Genomic DNA, 17,282 nt, shown 5'->3' with positions numbered 1-17,282 from the left:
TTCCTCTTTTCATAATGATTGTTAGAGTTTTAGCTCAGATGCATGATCAACAATCCTCTTTAGTTCTGACAACATCATTATGGCAGGCTCAGCTATGGTACCCTATATGTTCTAGAGCTCTCAATAGATGATTCAATTCTCATTCCATCTTTTCCCACCCTTCTTCTGGTAGGACATTATCACAACATGATTTTTCAGCAACTCTCAGGTACTGATTGTCTGGAATGTTTTGGGTCGGCATAGAGAACCCCATGAATATCTGCAGAAACTGCTCAGTTTATCCAACAGTCAGGAGCTCCAGTAACAATAAAACTTTATAAATCAACCAAATTGGTATTGGTGTTTGGAGTGAGATTCAGATCCCTTTTCAGCAGGTACAACCTTAATTGTTAACTTCATAGCCTACTTGATCTTGCAAATGAAAGCATTTGGATCTCTCAACACTTACAGGTCAGCTGTGTCAGCAGAACATGAAACAGAAAATGGCAGGTCAATTGTAGAACATTTGTTAGTTTGTCGTCCGTTGAAGATTAAGATTTTCCAAACCTCCTTTACCAAAGTAGAATCAAATGTGGAATGGCAATTGTGTCCTAAATATGTTTCTTGCATGCCATTATATTTATTTATTTATTTTTATTGAACTTATATTGCGCACAGCTACCCGCAGTGGGTTTCCCGGCGCCAGGGATAGACTGGAGGAGAAATCGGAAAACAAGTAATTGCAAGAGGGAGACACTAGACCGGAGGAATCTGGAACTAGAACAGGAGGGTCTTCAGTTTTTTGCGGAAAGCCAGAAGACTGGTTTCTGTTTTAAGCGCCATTGGGAGAGCATTCCACATCTTGGGGCCCAGATATGCGAATGAACGGCCTCCCATTTTTGCCAGTCGGATTCTGGGAATCACAAGATTGCCACTATTGGATGACCTCAAAAGGCGGCCAGGCTGATATGGCTGCGCAAGATTGTGCAAGTAGGCCGGAGCGGAGCCTTGGCGAATTTTGAAGAGGATGCACAAAGTTTTGAAGGCCACTCGATCCGAGATTTTTAACCAATGGAGGTCACGTAGAGCCTGCATTGCGGACATTCTCCTTGGGACATTACGCAGCAGGCGGGCGGCTGAGTTCTGTACAACCTGGAGTTTATTGATTGTAGCTTTATCTGCTCCTAGATAAAGCACATTGCCATAGTCGATATGGGACATCACAAGGGCCTGTACGACAGTTCTACGAGTGGACTCAGGCAGCATCCATATGATCTTTTGCAACCAGCGAAGGGTGTTAAAGCAGATCGCAGCGACCTTAGTTGCCTGCTGCCTCATCGAGAGTTTGTCGTCGATTAGGACACCGAGGTTGCGAGCAACAGGCACGGGGGTAGGCAGAGGACCCATGTCACTGGGCCAATGTCGTGGACCCCAGAGATCTTTTTGTTTGCCTAGTATGATCACCTCGGTCTTGTCTCCGTTGAGCTTTAACAGATGCATTTGCATCCAAGCTGCAACGCGAGAGAGGCCGATTTTGAGGGCAGAGGTGTCCTGAGCCCTGCTGCTAGACAAAGAGAACACAATCTGCGTGTCGTCTGCGTATGAGTATATAGACAGACCGGCGTCCTCTACGATGGAAGCAAGTGGTCTGATGTAAATATTGAACAACAGAGGGCTCAATATAGACCCTTGGGGGACGCCGTAGGCAGAGGAATGAATCGCAGATTCAGCTTTGTTTGAGAAAACCTGAAACATTGTCTTTCATTTAAATATTTATCTGCAAAATTGACTGCTCTGTTATGTTTGGTATCATTAAAATGTATTTCCAAATGTTGCTTGAACATGAAATACCTTGAAAAAAACAAGATATGAGAGGCATTTGGCAAAATATGAACAGTTTGTTTAATTAAACAGTGCGCCAGGAGGACAGTCATAGGCATAGCGTGTGCAGACTGTTTAAACTTACAATCGATCTGAGATAGGTTTTTATATAATTCATTGAATGCCATAACATGGTTCTTAGAATCCTTTTTCGGTAAATAATGTGAAACACTGTCTTTAAGGCCATAAATTAATGTATTAAATGAAGAATCCAGGTGGGCCTTGACCATGAGTGGACACAATGTGGCCAGTGGGATACGTGTCCAGATGTCCGGCATGGCGAGTGCATAATCGCTACGTGTATTGTGTGTGATGTGTCTTGATAGTCTATGTGTTCCTTACTTCATGTTGCCTCTGACTTTATGGTGCTTTGGGGACACAAGTACCTCTCTGGCCACATGTGCTATATTGGGGCCAATCTCCCTGGACCATTGTTGTGACACTGCGTCTATCTGTGGGATTGAGCTGGGGTTTCCTGTTTGTGCGCTTGTCGGCCAGATACGTGCCACACCACCTGTGACCTGTCAATCAGTGACCACGGGCCTTGGTCTCAGAGACTGCCTGACTACATATGTCTGAGTCGGGGGTGGCATGGAATTCATAATGGGTGAATTTGTCAATAAAGGTGCAACTTCGTTTGTACTCATGAATATATTGTTATTCATATTGACATCGACTTTCTAAAAATTAACCTCCCCTCCTCTAGTTCAATTTTCAACTACAATTTATAACCCTAATTCATGACAGTTACATGCATTCTACCCAATATGAGGACTGAGTTTTTACAGAGTACAATGAAAACTGGCAACAACTATGAGCACAGACCAGACCAATTCGAGAAACACTCCTGCTCAGGCGCACCTCCCTCATCATGCATATCTCTTTGTTAACAGTGCAATGCTTGGATGGCAAGAGTCAATGTCCCATTTTCCATGTCGTCCCCTGAGATAAACGTGCAGCAGGATGCACCAATTAGATTTCCTCTGCATGATGAAGAAGGGTATGGACCCTCCTACTGATACTAGTATGTCTGAAAACAGTTTAAATTCCTCTAGAATATCCTTGTACTGAACCCAGCCAAAATAATCTGTTGTTCTTTTTCTCAAGTTTGATGCTGCAAGGTTATCTCCTTCCATAGTGGGTGCTGGTACAAGTCTGACAGTTCTACTCTGGGAATGGACAGGGTCGGGGTGTGTATGGTTTACGAGGGAACAAAGTCCACACCATCCGGGAATGAGCTGAGTGTAGGCAAACTCGCCGCACTGCCAGTAGATATCCATCAGCGTGGAGGTGCCTCATAGCATTTCTGTAATTTGCAGGATCATGCTGCAGTATTCATTCATGCCTAGTGGAAGCGTTGCTTTACCTCTGAAACATAAGGAATACATTGTAAGTTTCTGTACAGTTAGGTGTTTCCCCTTCCCTTCTAGCCAAGTGTATCCACCCACGTTAGTCTCCTATATTTCATGACATGGGGTGTCTCTGCTTTTGTTCGACCCTCCCTTATAAGACTAATTTTCCTTTGCGTCATTGAGCTGGACAGCCCATCACAGGAACTCCATGTCTGGGGTCCACATGTTGCTAAAAAAGCCAGCCCCAGAAATGCTAAGGGCCACCCTTGGACCACAAATGAAGGCAGGAGGTGATGTGTTTGTGGACTGTGTTGGGAGTTTTGCTATCTCCAAGAATCTCTTCTCTGGGAAGTCTTTGGGCCAAACAGTATCCTCCCCTACGGTGGCCTTTCTGTGCATCCAGACTAGCTCAGATTGTATATCATTAGCTTGATGAAAAGTTATAGAGCTGTTGGGTTGGTCTTGGAACAGATCAGATTCAGTACTCAGCTGTGGGGTTCTACCTAGTTGGGCTTGATTTTGGCCTAATTATTCATAGGTAAGTACGGAGAAGGCATTTTGTATTTTAAGGGGCTTTCTCTTGGGACAAGTAAAGTTGGTCTGCGCCTACTACATGCGGTATCAGTGAACAGACTTAACACAAGCTGGCTGATGTCTTAGAGCTCACATGTGCTAGTATCATGTGTTGTATAAAAGGGCGCTGCCTAGTGCATGAGGAATGCTTGTGTTTGGGTTGGTATGATTGTAAGCGAAATGGGAGAAATCCCTACGCCAGTGCTGTGATAGTTTTTGAATGGACTCCATTTGACCAGGCAGTTCTTTAGCAGTAAATAGGTGAGGTAGCACCCAAAATAGAAAGAGCATATATAGAAGTACAATAATACATAACTTGTTATAGAACATTGCAGATCTTGGATATGGATCCAGGGGAGGTGTCTAAGTTTATAAGATGATTGGGTATTCTCGTTTAACAGTTCAATTAATAAGTTCACAATGCAGTCCATAATTTTGATTTGCACATTTTCTATCTGTGTTGGGTTATTAATGTGGCAGCTAAAAATTTGGTGCACTTGATAGTTCGATTTTAGACCTGTTTAATAAGGGCTTGTTTGTTTTTGTTAATTGAAAAAACCCTGCATGTGCCATCATCAATGATTTTTCTTCAGGGTTCCTGTAGATCTATTTAGAGGGTGTGTTCTCCACACTCCATTTACCCAATTTTTGGTGAAGCACTGGAAGGTGGCCCAGATCGTGGTATCATTTTGACAGTTAAAACTTAAAGGTGGATTATTGGTAATCAGGAAAATTATACTATTTTATGAGTCATTGAGACCCCTTCCCTTTTTCTTGGTACCTCACTGGGCACTTGGATTTGTGTGAAATATTTATGAAGTGATCTTGTGATCATAGGGATGGATCACATCAGTTTTTATCTAGGGTTTTATTGGCGCCGGCAGTTTTCTGAGAAATTCACTCTCCTGGTGTGTGCATTGTGGTGCCTCTGCTGCGGGCTGCTTTCAACCTACTCATGAACTGGACTGTGTAAGGAGCGGGGGTGACTGTTATGTGTTGTTGGTGGTTGCAATGTGCTCTGCGATCATTTGTGTGTATTCTTCTCCATTCTCGACATGCGGAGTGCAATGTGCCCCTCCTCTGTGGCACCAGATATCTCAACTCCACCATTTCTCTAGATATTTCTTTTTGGGCTATCTTTGGGCTCTTTTTTGGAATTTGGGAACTTACCTAGTTCATGCGTTATCTTCTATCTCACTTATCATGAGGTGGAGGGGTTGAAAATTGTTCCATGGCCCGCATGTAACCCATATCATGCCATCTTGTGATGTCTGAGGGCAGGGCTTACTAATTTCTCCAGGTGGTGTATGTAAGGTCTGGTGCATTTGTTAATTGTGAGGCCTGATATGGGGTTACGTGCATTCTGCATTCTACCTGTGTCTAGAGCTGTAATGGACTTATTGGACTCCCCTCATTCAGTCACCCTGTCTCCCTTGGACCATGTCTTTTTAGTGCATTTCGAACTGGGGATTCTGGCTAGTGGCTTGTGGCTAATAACTTCTAACTATCGGACATGCTCATGTTGCTATTGTGGAGAGGTATGGCACAGCAACCAGACTTTGGAGATTTTAGAAACTCAAATAAAGGATATGAATACACTGCTGGGATCATAAGAATGAGGGGGACCAGGACCAAGGCTAAGAACCCTTGCCAAACTTTGCCTAGCAATAATGACTGGACCAGGACTGACTCACAATTCTGGGATGTCTGGCTAACTTGGCAGACCTTCTGGCTGACTCAAAGCCATGAAGGCGCTTCACAACTTGTTGGTTTTTGTGCTTGTGCTGTGGAGGTAATGGGATCTTCCCAATACCAGGCGTACTGGAATCCTGGCTCCCGTCACTTGAGGACAACTTTGTTTTAGGGCGGAAAGGTGGTCTCCATATGTCCAGAGGCATTTAGTTTTTGGGAGTGTTGTTGGGGTTTCAATCCATAAAGGAAACATATGTGCCAGGCCAGATGCGCTGGGAATGGGGACCTTTTGATTTAGTGATTGGAACCCATCCCTATTTGATTTTGAATGCAGGGACTTGGGTGCCTATTTTTAAGTACTTTGTCTCAGAGCCACCCCGCCATCTCATCAAACTGCCTTCCCCTTAGGGTGTGGCCAAACAACACCACCTTGAAGCCAGTGTCATCCAGTGTGTGATCTGTGTGATGTCCAGGTAGGAAGGATGTGTGTGTCTAATGTACAGAATCCTACCTTCCCAGAGGGCCAATGCACTCAAATGTTCCAGCACCCTACTGAGGCATTGAAAATAAAATGGACTTTGTAAGTGGTCTTTGTGTACTATACTTAAGTGTATATCTGCAAATCAAGAAAGATGTACATGGTCAATGGGTTGTGTATGTCATTGCATGTGCAATGCAGACATGACAACATGACAGTGTCCACCATGTAACATTTCAAGATGTATGTGGGTATACATGATGAAATACATACCATGATCCTACTGTGTTTATGACAAAACTTGCTAAGTCATTTAAGATAAGTATGACATGTGTTCATGGTGTGTGAAATGTGGACTATGTCCTGCTTGATTTTGCCTCAACAATTCTGTCCTTATTGATATGAGTCGGGTACTTTCATTCCATTCCATAAGCTGGGTCTGGTGCCTCAGTGGGCTAATGCGTCCCCATGCAGGGTCCTTTATTCAACCTCATGGTCACAGTTTCAAATCCCGGAGGGTTCACTCAGCCTTTCATCCATCTGAGGTCCATAAAATGAGTACCATTGAGTTGTGTGACAATAATTATCTGTTATTCAGCACCAAGATACGTCCAGGTGAACGTGCGCTTCACAAATACACATGTTATGTGTAACTATACATTTGAGACATATTCAGAAGTTACATGTATGCTGTGGTTCATTCATAAAAGATTTGTTCTGTGAAATCTGGTTTGCACAGCAATGGACTGTCATATGTAGTTACTTGGTCTTTAGTGTTTGTTTAAGTACATGTTGCTGGGGACATTGTGAACTAACACCTCCTGTGTATACATTCCACACAAAGGTATTGAGAGGAGCCGGAAGACAGCCTCCCATCTACAGGCCCTTTCCTGACCTACAAACCATGGAGGAGGGAGACGTGATCAGAAAATACTGTCTCAATAAGGCAAAAATAAATGATTAGTGCCAGCAATTGGCACCTTGGCACCTTGATTGCATTCACATTGCTACTGTCTGACATCACTGACACCCAAACTTAAGGTGGTGGCAGTACTGCATTTTTTGGCCACGGGTATGTTCCAGTAAACAGTGGCAACATCTGCAGAATGTCCTAGCCTATGTTTAGCAATGTACTTCGGAATGTACTGCAGGCATTGACCAGACACATGGACAGAAGCATCAAGTTTCCCAAACCAGGGAAATTGACCAATATCAAAGCTGATTTTTTTAGGGGTTGGGTGAATTCCACATGTAATTGGAGCAATCAGTGGGGAACATATTGCTTTGATTCCAACCCCGGCCAATGAGCAAGCATATAGGCAAAGGGACCACTTCCACTCAATCACCATACAGGTGATGTGTTTGTTAGATTTGTGTATGTCCCACGTCCGTGCCAGATTCCCCGGATCAGTCCATGAATCTTACATTCTAAGGAACAGCATTATACCCCATTAGATGCCTCAACTGCTTCCAGAGCGGGCCTGGCTTGTTGGTAAGTGGGCTTTTTAATGCTGTTTGTTTTGAGTGGATTTTTGTCTATTCAGTAAATGTTGGCTTGAACATCGAACTCATGTCTATCATCCATTTAGGAGATGCAGGATACCTCAACCAGCCATGGTTGCTAACGGCATTGCAAAATCGAGTCACCCTAGCAGAAGTCCGCTTTAATGAGGACCATGGGAGGAAAAGGCAGATGGTGGAGCGGGTTTTTGGCCTCCTAAAGGCAAGATTTCACTGTCTTGATAAAACTGGAGAAGCCCTACAATATACCCCTGGAAAGGTGTGCCAGATCTCCGTTGTATGCTGCATTCTTCTCAACCTGATAATAAGGAAAAACATTGCTCCAATTGAAGATGAAGGAGACCAGCAACTGCACTGGCTGAGAATCTGGGATTAGGCAATTAAGACAGTGTTGAGGAGGAAGTTGACTTGCAACAACAGCTTATCAACTCCTTTTCATGACTGTAAGTATGCTCTGAGATTTTAAATTCTACAGTGTTTGTTGTTGTGTAGCTGTGTGAACTATGTGTATGTACATATCAGAGAGAAGGATACGTTTGCTAATGTTTGTGCAGTACACGTTTTGGATATGGTTATAGTTACATGGACACTATGCCATTCATGCCTAACTAGTGATAACAGTAACATTGTTCTGGCTGAAGTTTCAGTTTGGTCTTACTTGTGAGACATGATTTGTCCTTGCTAATCTTATTTCATTTTGTTGTTTCAGATTACTTTGCCATGTCATCAACTGAGGGGAGTTTCTGAGTTGTGCCATCGCCAGGCATATGATACTGTATTTGAGTACAACCTGGACATGGAATGATCCTGGGAATGTCTGACACAGAAATTAATCATACATTTCTGTTATGACACCTGCTTTTAATAGTAGGAATGGAAGTTGCTACAACACTAATGGACTTTCACCCCATCGTGTGTACTTAGTTTTTTGTGATATGTGTGATATCATGTGCTCAAATACAGTGTGGTTGTGGGAATAGACCATGGTAATTTCCACTCACCTAGATAATCAATGTGTGAAATCTTGATGTAGCTGTAGGTGTGTGGCTTCATTCTGTGTCACAATGCAAGTGCCGCAGCACTGACATATGTGTGTAACCTACCCGAAGATGCAGTACATCTTGCTGAAATGGGATCTGCTTGCACTGGCCAGTAGTACAGTTCTGTTTGCTTTTCTTTTGTCTACTGATTGTGTATGGCATTTATGGTGTTTGCAATCTGCTACCAAGTGTTTGTGACAAATAAAATTAGTGTTTCACATTGAAGTTTACATTGTCTCCTAAATTGTTGTTTTGTTGATTGAATATGACAAAATAGGTTGGTGGCATAGATTGTTGAGTGGGATGTCAACTTGTAATGATTATTCATAAAATTGACTATCTGGGAATAGGTACCGAGGTCTAAAGTTTATATGATACACTGAATCTGTATAACTATTGTGTGGTGCCACCTTTGATTGACATTGTGGCACCTAAATTACAATTTACATGTACTTGTTGACCTAGGTTGATCACTCTTTCATCAGAGTGATCACTTGATAATTACAACAATTTTGGATAGATGTCAAAGGCACAACATGAGCTGGTTTTAATGTGCAAAGTGTTTTTATTTAACACACATACACCCTTATGCATCAAGCCAAAATCCAGTCGGTAAAATACCGATTCCTTATTAGCTCCCGGTATTAAGTAAAAAATACCCAATCCCAATGCATCAACCCAAAAGCAGAAATCGGTATTTAAGGAATCCTTAAATAGCGATTCTTTAAATAGGGATTCCTTAAATACCGATTCCTTAAATAGCTCTTGCATGTAAGGAATCCCAAAGTGAGATTCCTTAAATGCAATGCATCAAAGTTAAAAAATTAGCGATTTCGCTAATAAGGGGAGCAAATTACCATGAAGATGAACTGCATGGTAATTTGCAAAAACTTTGAAAAATGCACTTTTGTGCATTTTTCAAAGTGTCATGTTGCGCACACACATGCCCTTAGAGCATGTGTGTGTGCAACATATGTGCACATATCATTTTCAGGGGTGCAACAGGGTGTCCTTTTGACACCCTGGCACCCTTGAAAGTGCTCCAGCTATTAGCGATTCGGTAATACCGAATCGCTAATACAGAAAGGCTTTACATTCATTCCTATGGGCCTCCAAGCCCATAGGAATGAATGGGTAGGTATTCCTTATTACCGATTCGGTATTACCGATTCGGTAATAAGGAATGTTAAGGAATCGCTATTTGAATAGCGATTCCTACATGCATAGCCTTTTGCTATTCCTTATTAGCGATTCCTTATTTTTCGCTAATAAGGAATCGCAAATGCTAATGTTGATGCATATGCCCCATAGTGAATAGGTGATGACACACAATATGGATCAGTAATAAAAAAAATTAGAGAAGTTGACAGTGTCGTTTTTTGAAATTGAACAAATCATAGCCACAGTTATCATAGTCCAAAGTCCAAAAGTGTACTACCATCTGATGTGGAACATTTAGTATAATTGGTCAAAAAAGTGACCGGTTGGCGAACAAAGAAGGAAATCAGGTGTGCCTTTTTTACTGGCTGGGGATTGTGCATTAACATCCAATCCTTCGTTATCTCTCTTTGGATGACCCACCACAAGTTTGGGGTGGGAAACAACAACTGCAGACTCCTGGGGTATTAAGGATTCTCTACCAGGCTCAGCATCCCTCCCTGTGGCTTTGGCAGATGTTGAGGACACAGATGGAGACGTCGCACATGGAGGGGTACTTGTGTGTGAAAATGCCTGGCGAAGGATGGTACTGCTCTCCTTCAGCACCCCTGTGACCTCATCCATTTGGCCATTGAAACACTCAAGTATTTTGTCTTGGTACTCCTGCAGTTGTTCAATGTTCCCAGAAGAGTTGAGAAACTTGGCCCATTGCTCCCTGTTACACCTCATAGACATCTAGTACCCGGGAAAGGTTGGCCTGGGCATCAGTGGCACCAGCTGTTTGCTGACATGCATCCACACTTCCCCCCTCACCAGCCGTGACCCCACGGGCAGGCACAGATTGTGCCTGTGATGTCAAACATGATGCTCCTTTATCAATGACTGGGTTTGTGTTCATCAGCTTCAGAGCAGACTTTGTTGCTGTGTTGATGTTGTCGCCCATGGTTGATAGTGTGTCTGTTGTAGGGGTCAGATGTGTGTTGGTACCTGAGGTAGGAGATGTTACAGTGGATCCTTCTGGACCTGCTGGTGCGGTCTGCCCGAGCAAAACCTGATGGCCCAAGTTCCTCTTCCTCGTCCAAGGGTACAGGAGCTGGCTTTGGAGGTATATTAGAGGTGATTGTTTTTGTGAGCTTGTGTTAGAAGGCCTGTTGGGATGTGTGGTCATTTCACTCCCCCCTCTTGATCAATGACTTCCTGCCAATGAGGGGGAGTGTAGTTACAAGATGGCTGACAGAGGTGCCTGTAGTTTGAAGTTCAAAGCCTGATGGGATTCGTGGTCATTTCTAACACTCCTCTCCCCCTTGACCAATGACTTCCTGCTGGTGAGGGGGAATGTAGGTGCAAGATGGCTGACAGAGGTGCCTGTAGTTTGGAGTACAAGGCCTGATGGGATTTGTGGTCATTTTTAACACCCCTCCCCCCGCCTTGATAAATGACTTCCTGCCAATAAGTGGGAGTGTACTAGAAAGATGGCCGACAGAGGTGCCTGCAGTTTGAAGTAGAAGCCCTGAATGGATTTGTGGTAATTTCTCATACTCCTTCCCTCCTTGACCAATGAGTGTCTCTAGTGAGGGAGAGTGAAGACAGAGAAAGGGGTGACCCAGGTGCCTACAGTTTGGAATACAAGGCCTGATAGGATGTGTGGTCATTGGAATGTGTCCTCCTCCCACCCAGCACACCCAGTCCACAAGGCCTGCTGGGACTTGTGGTCATTGCAGTGTGTCCTCTTCCCACCCAGCCTACCTGGGCCTATTGCTTCCTGCCAGTGAGGGAGAGTGAAGATAGAGAGATGGCTGTAGTTTGGAGTAACCCTGGGCGTAGTTTGCAAAGTAGGGCTACACGTAGCTACGCAAAGTGCACTTTGCACTACGCGTGCTGCACGTAGCTTCGCAAACTGCGTAGTGCACTGTGCAAGATGCTGTTCACACTGATTGCACAGTGCCGGATGCTTGTCCGCACTGTGCAATCAGTGCAAACTGCATCTTGCACAGTGCAAGCGGTCGTTTTCTGCCGTTCGAGTAGATTTCTACTCGAGCGGCAGCTTTCTCAACGTTGACTGGTAGTTTCTCATCGCGAGCGGTCGCGAGCACACGCGAACACCCGCAATGAGAAACCTGACCTCCCCGCGTTGAGACGCTCGCCGAGAGGTTTATTTTCCACGCTCGCGATCGGCAACTTGATGTTGCTGATCGCGCACGAGGAGAAAGTCTTGCCGGGATGTCATTTTGCTTTCTCGCGGTCACCAACTTGACGTTGAGGACCGCGAGCAAGCAAAAAATGACAGCTGCACTACACTACGTTACGTGTGTTTGCACTGTGCTACGTGCAATTCGCGTAGTGCAAAGTAGCACAAACTTCGCAAACTACGCGAGCATAGCGTAGTGCTTTGCGCAGGCTTAGTTTGGAGTACAAGGCCTGCTGGGATTTGTTGTCAGTGCATTGAGTCCTCTTTCTACCCAGCACACCCAGGCCACATAGGCCTGTTGCCTTCTGCCAGTGAGGGAGAGTGAAGATAGAGAGAGATGGCTGACAGAGGAGGCTGTAGTTTGAAATTAAAGGCCTGCTGGGATGTGTGGTTAGTGGACTGTATCCTCCTCTCACCAAGCACACCCAGCTCACCTGGGCCTATTGCTGGCTGTCAGTGATTGAGCATGAAGATAGAGAGATGGTTGACAGAGGAGGCTATAACTTGGGGTACAAGGCCTGCTGGGATTTGTGGTCAGTGCAGTGAGTCAAACTGCCACCCAGCCCTCCTGGGCCTATTGCTTCCAGCCAGTGAGGGAGAGTACAACTATTGAGATGGCTGACAGAGGTGGCTGCAGTTTGGAGTACAAGGCATGATGAGATGTATGGTCAGTGGGATGTGTCCTCCTCCCACCCAGCACACTCAGCCCTCCAGAGATTATTGCTTTCTGCCAATGAGGGAAAGTGAAAATAGAAAGATGGCTGACATGGGTGGCTGTAGTTTGGAGTACAAGGCTTACTGGATTTGTGGTCAGTGCAGTGAGTCGTCTTCCCATCTAGTACACCCAGCCCACCTGGGCCTATTGCTTCCTGCCAGTGAGGCAGAGTAGAGATGGTGAGATGGCTGACAGCCGACAGAGGGGGCTATAGTACAAGGCCTGATGGTATGTGTGGCCAGAGGAATATGCCATCCTGTCACCCAGCACAACCAGCCGACATGGGCCTATTGCTTCATGCCAGTGAGGGAGAGTCAAGATAGAGAGTTGCTGACAGAGGTGGCTATGGTTTGAGTACAAGGCCTGCTGGGATTTGTGGTCAATGCAGTGAGTCATCTTCCCACCCAGCCCACCTGCGCCTACTGCTTCCTGGCAGTGAGGGTGAGTGAAGATAGAAAGATGGCTGACAGAGGTGGCTGTACTTTGGTGTACAAGGCCCGATGGGATGTGTGGTCAGGGGAATGTAACATTCTACCACCCAGCACACCCAGTCCACCTGGGCCTATTGCTTCCTTCCAGCAAGGGAGTGTGAAGATAGAAAGATGGCTGACAAAGGTGGCTGTAGTTTGGAGTAGAAGGCCTGCTGAGATTTGTGGTAGGTGCAGTGAGTCCTCCAACCACGTAGCACACCCAGACCACCTGGGCCTATTGCTTCCTGCCAGTGAGGGGAAGATGCGAGTAGAGATGGCTGACACAGGAGGCTGTTGTTCTTAGGTGGAGTGTGAGTGGCTGATGGTAGGTATAGTCCTTTCCTTTTGGGAGATGTAATTAATTGATGACGTAGTTGGCATTACATACCTGGTAACTACATACTCTAGTTGAGGAATTTTTTGGGGAAATGTTGACAGATGTTGTTGTTGGTGCCATGATGTATTCATGTGTAGACACTGAGAGCCTTGTAGACATTTGTAAATGTGATTGTTGGGGTAAATATGTATGTTCAGTGCAGATATAATGATTGTCAGCATTAGTTACACATCTACAATACTTTGGCTACCGCTTCATTTAAAAAAACATATTTACAAAGCTTGGACCATTGCAGTATGTGTGCTGTGGTTTTATGGATGACCTGTGGGTGATGTTTGGTGATCACCTACCAGACTCCATTCCTTCAGGTATGGACAACCTCTCCAGCGGCAGGATGACAGGCACCTTCTCCTCCCTGGCACTAAGGGTATGGGTGGCATGAGAGGTGGTTTCTGTTGGCTATGATCTTGACCCTCCACGTGACATCATGCCACCTCTTCCTGATATCCTCCATGTTACGCAAGGTGCTGGGTACTGCATTCACCTTGTTGACTATCCTGTTAACTGTGGCTCAGCTCTGAGGATTCCATCCACAAGCAATGTCAAATCATCATCTGAAAAACATGGCCACCTCTTTTTGGTCATTGTGAGTTGGTGAGTGTGAGTGTGAGGCTGAAGGGGTGTACAAGAAAAGAAATAACCAAAAATATGTGAAATATACAGTGAGTGATGCAATTTCGGTGTGTAGGGCTGGCTGCAGTGCAACTGGAAACAGCAATGTGCTCTGTCAGACTCTGCAGGATTGTGATAGCAAAGAATCATTGTCTGGTAAGGTTTTTTGTATGTGGATTGATAGGTGTGTCTACTCTTTGAATTGACATCAGCTGTGTAGTTTTGTGATGGCATTCTATGGTTGGTGTTGTGTTAGTTGTCGTCAGTTTCTCTTATTTACACTTGCCATGTAACTGACAAGCCACCATGGAACAGCAACTGATTTAGATGCATCATAATTGGGTCGCCGGGACAACCGACGCACTGAACAGATTTCCGCCCGAAGCAGTCGTGTCTGACTTGTTTCCAACATGCGTCGTTGTGTCGGACTCATCTCTAACTGACACGGTTGGAAAATTGTCTGGTATACGTCATAATACGGTAGTTGGAGAGCTCTCTGTTTAGTCAGTCGGAGTCTCAATGCAGCCATGTCGGTCGGACAATCATTCCGACCGGCATAGTAATCAGGCCCATGGTGGTTTAAAATATAGTGTTTTAATTATTGTTCTGTATTTTAGTATAAATGTGTATGATGTAAAATTTTTGTATAATTATTGTTTGTGTTTTTAGTAGTTATTAAATTAAATTATTTCATTTTTGTGATTGTTAGTGCCGTAGTGGGCTGTAGGTTTATAGTTGTATAGGGTGGGAAGTAATTTGATTACAATATATCAAAGATTATTTTTATTTAATTTTATTTATTTAATTGCTATTTAGTTATGTTGTGCTATACATTTTTTTAATGTTAATTTAAGTGTGGGTTGTGGGGTTTATCTGGATAAAGGGTGGGTAGTAATATATTTTTTATTAATTGATAATTAGTTGTTAATTATTATTAATTAATTGATAATTAATTATGTCAATTGTGTAATCATTTGTTTAGGTGCTGGTTGTGGGTTTCATAAGGGTAAAGGGTAGGGAATAAATTAATTTAAAATAATTAATAATTAGTTGTTAAATACTATTAATTATTTAATTAATTCTTTTAATTGTGTAATTAATTGTTTTATGTTTAATTTTAGGTGTGGGTTGTGGGGTTTATAGGGGTAAAGTGTGGGAAGTTCATTATTTTAATGAATTAATACTTAGAGCCTAATTATGATGTTGGGCAGAAAGCCATCTGACGGCTCGTCAGAGGCTTTCCACCCAACATCACAGGTTTCCGTCTTACTGCCGTATTACAATACTGGCAGTCGGAGGGAAACCTGGGAGAGGATCCTTCTGTGCCTCTGACAGACTAACAGAGCACATCGGGGCAGCCGGCTGAATAGTAATCCCATAATGACGGAGGAGCCAGCATTGGCTCTGTCGTCAGGATTGCAATGTCACATTCTACTTGCCCTATCACTGCAATCGGCCAGCCATAAAAAAGGCAGTCTGAAAGTGACTTTGGAGGAACCTATCAGGACCCCTTCTGCCTGGCCCTCCACTATGGTGCCCCCCTAAACATCCCTGCACCTTGTGGCAGGTATATGGTTGAAACCATCGATTTTTCGATTGCAGCTTGTGCTGCAGCCCTTTTTTGGCTACTAATCAAGCTGCTATTGAAAAGTGGATGTTTCCAACCAACCATAGGGAGGTCACATCCTAATTCTGCGGGTGGAACCACTGACTTATTATCCAGTGGTTCCATTCTACTTCTGTGTCAGTTAGACGCTCGTCTGACCGACATCATAACTAGGGCCCTAGTTTTTAGTTAATAATATTTGTTTAATTGATAATTAATTATGTTAATTGCGCAATATTTTTTTAAAAAAGATTTTAGATCTGGGTTGTGGGTTTTGTAGGGGTGGGGAGTAAATACATTTTAAATCATTTGTGATTAATTTTTAAATTAACATTAATTATAATAAAACAAAATATATATATATATATTTAGGTAGTTATAGTTAGGCTCTTGTTACTATTCAAAAAGCGTTTTTTCTTTTGCCAATATCTTTGGCACTGTTTGACGAATATTTGCGAGTTTTTTAAAACTAATGGCCCGCTCCGGTCAGCTCCTGTCTTGAAGTTTCGGGGTGATTCGTTAAGAGGGACCCTTGAAAAAAGGGGGTCCCAAAACGCATTTTGTTCATGTTAATTTCCATAGGAACTTTAGACACGGCTACAGCCTGAACTGCTGAACGGAATTACACCATATTTGACAAAAAAATAGCTGTTGGTTCAGAAAGCGACCTTTTTTTTAATTGTGTAAATCCCTTCAGTAGTTCCTGAGAAATCAAAAAAATAAGAAAAATATCGATATCTGGGCACCAAGGATTAGTCGCAAACCCTTCCGGGCATGAGCTTTACTCTGATTAGCTGGCAACACTCCAAACAAGGAAGTGTAGGCAGCCATCTTGTGACTCAGTAACCAAGTTTCAAGAAAAAGAGTGAAAAAAGGTTGAAAAACAAGAAAAGGGGGGAAGGGTAGAACCACCCTGACTGCCTAGGCCTGCTCAGGGGGTCCCACAGGGACTCCCAGGCCCACAAAAGCTTTTTAAAAATGAAAATGACATAATTTGCGCATTGTTATCTGATAGCCCCCGGGTGGGCAGGTCCCGGGGCAATGCTTATCTATGTAGCGGGGGCCCGTGGGGGCCCCAGCAGCCCCGGGGACGACCAACTCCCCGGGGCTTAATTGTTTATGCGTGGGTGCATGCGGCCCCCCCGCAGCCCCAGTGATGCCACCTCCCTGGGGCTTATATTTAAAATGTGTGGGGGGCTCGTGCCCCCCCACACTGCCACGGGGACCACCACCTCCCGAAGCAATCCTTATTAATGTGCGGGGACCTTGCGGGACCCCAAGCCCCAGGGACCGCCACCTACCCGGAGCTTAAAATTTAAAAAATTAAGTGTGGGTGGGCTCCTGCCCCCCAAACTGCCCCGGGGACCACCACCTCCCCGGGGCACTCTTTAACTAGATGCGGGGGTCCATTGCAGACCCCCGAGTACCGGAGACCAGCAACACCCCAGGGCTTTAAACAGTAAGGGAAGGGGGCTGCGCGGGTCCCCTCCAGGAGCCCTTGATGGCCCTGGGAACCGCCACTCCCCAGGGCTGGCTCCTGCAATGTCCCGGGGTGCCCAGCCCCGGGACATTTCTGTTTGCTCCTGCTTTGGGTTTTTGGAAGCAAGAGCAGGAAACCTG

Source organism: Triturus cristatus, chromosome 4_1 (genome assembly GCF_964204655.1).
Source record: "Triturus cristatus chromosome 4_1, aTriCri1.1, whole genome shotgun sequence".
Classification (NCBI taxonomy): Eukaryota; Metazoa; Chordata; class Amphibia; order Caudata; family Salamandridae; genus Triturus; species Triturus cristatus.
The sequence above is the reverse complement of the archived record's forward strand: the minus strand, read 5'-3'. Positions refer to the sequence as shown.